Below are 2,374 nucleotides of genomic sequence, written 5' to 3'. Positions count from 1 at the left end.
TTTTTGTCTTCTGATACTTGACACTAATGGGGACCACTAAACACTCTGGCTTTCAAAACTCAACTGTGGGACAGTTAAACTAACAGACAAGTCCAGATGTTTAATATCAAGGCTTTGTTAAGGGATCATTTTCACTCAAACCAGCTTTGGAAAACCAGATTTTAGCCAAACTAAAATAACTGGAAGACACTGATGGTTTGGCCTACACCGTTATGTAAAGTTACCTTTTCATCTGCTCGCATTTTAAATAATGTGGATTTTCACAAATATACACGAGCAGCATTATTAAATCCACTGGCTGGCAAAACAAACGACATCTGTCATGCATTTTCATCTGGCATTTAGCTGGAGCTTCCTTTTGACACAGAAAAATATTGTAACCTCATCCAACCGCTAAGCCAACATGATTTCTGCCAAAAGCAGCTCCAGAGACGACGTGTCCATGCCCCGACTCGCTAGAACTGATTCTTAGAGGGACTCTTCTCCTTTCTAGCACCTCATTTTTAATCTTAGTCTCTACTAGAGTTCAACAGTATAAATGAGGACATCACTTATATTGTCAAACACCTCTATTCTTCTTGTGAACCCACCCATCTGGAAACTAAGTGGGACTGTATTAGAAACCTTAACACCAAAACTTTGAAGCAGGACTCGGGAGAGATGCGTGAGGGGGGCCTCTCTCTTTGTACCCTTGACTCCTCTTACTTACTACTCTGGTAAATGGACTGGTTCTTATATAGTGCTTTTCTACTCTTCTGAGCACTCAAAGCATTCACCCATTAACACCAGCACATTTTTTCTAGGTGCCTTCTAAGTAACAGTCACACACACATACTCCAATGGATGCATCGGAGAGCAATTTGGGGTTAATATCTTGCCCAAGGATATTTGGAATGCAGGAATTGAACCACCAACCTTCCGATCAGTAGATGACCTGCTCTACCGCCTGAGCTAAAGCCACCCCAGAGTAGCTATGCATGATACACAGTGCATTATGGGCCTTAGTTCATGAAATCTACAGGTATTTCTCCCTTGAAGCCAGTTTTATTCTTCTTCCTGCCAGCATTACATTTGAACAGCAGGTGGTGGAACTGTTCCTAACCTCAGCTGTGTAACCGAGATGACCACAGTAAGGATGCGTGCTCTGACTGATCTTATATGAAACAGAGCTGTTAGAGCACCACGAAGTCTGAACTTTTGACTCACTGGAATTATTTCATGTCCACACTGACTGCACTGACCTCTATATTTGAAACTCTGACCATGTTTGATTTGAGCATCCTTAAAATGGGAAAAATGGGAGAGAACACAAAGAAAATTTGCAGATCTAATATTAACAGAAATTTGCTCTTTTTAAAAAGAAAAAGAAAGAAAGAAAAAATAAGACTTGCATAGAGTTAGAGTACTTTCAAAAAAATATTTATCTTTATTTGTATTTTTTTATTTTATCAATTTTAAAAAAAAAAATATGTGGCTTTTAGAAGCAGTAAATAAAACATAGTTCACTATAGTGAAAGTATATACTGAATATCTGAATACAGTAGATAAGAAAAAGCACAATAAGTGACTTTTTAGTGTATGAAAATTGTTTTTTTTTAACTCAATTTAATTGATTAGAATTCTTTATGCTCAGTGTTTGCTCTTCTTTGTGTGAATGTGTTGAATTGAAATAATGAACACAAGGTGAAACGGCTTAAGGCCTCTTAAACATTACACTATATTTAACCAGTTTATTATTATTTATTCTATTTAAACAAGTTAAACTGAAATAATTGCTGTAATCAGTTAATGTGGAGGCTACGATTCATAGTCTTAAACAGGTCACACCAAGGTTAACCACATTTTAATTGTAAAAAATAACAATTCTGTGTGTGTGTGTGTGTGTGTGTGTGTGTGTGTGTGTGTGTGTGTGTGTGTAATGAAGGGAGATGTGTATATTTAGCCTCATTAAGACCAACAGGAAGCTCACAGTCCAAACAACATGACTCAGTAACATTAAGAGTTTTCATGTCAGAAATGACTCTTCACAGATTTAATGTCTCATTTTAATGAAGCCCACAAGAAAAGTAAACTTTGGTAAGCAGACATGTTGAGTACAGTTTGTGACTGAAATGCCAAATGTTAAACTTTCTGCCATTAACGAGATCATAACACTTTGAGGGGATGATCAAAGAAAGTGCAACATCCAGGTCATCAAAGCTCTGGAAAACTAGTAGGGAGAAACATATTGCCAAAATGTGCTTGCGTCCATTAAAGATGTGCGTGCTAAGTGCAGCAGTATGTTCTCCTGAAGGTTTCAAAAACTATAGAGACATTAGGTATCGATTGATGAGCAGGGAACTTCCTACTCAAACTTCCTGGAAGATTGATTATT

The sequence above is a fragment of the Copadichromis virginalis genome, linkage group LG7, assembly GCF_057382275.1.
Source record: "Copadichromis virginalis isolate Kocher_CV1m ecotype Utaka linkage group LG7, C_Virginalis_male_GT1.1, whole genome shotgun sequence".
In the NCBI taxonomy this organism is placed as follows: Eukaryota; Metazoa; Chordata; class Actinopteri; order Cichliformes; family Cichlidae; genus Copadichromis; species Copadichromis virginalis.
Note: the sequence above shows the minus strand (reverse complement) of the source record.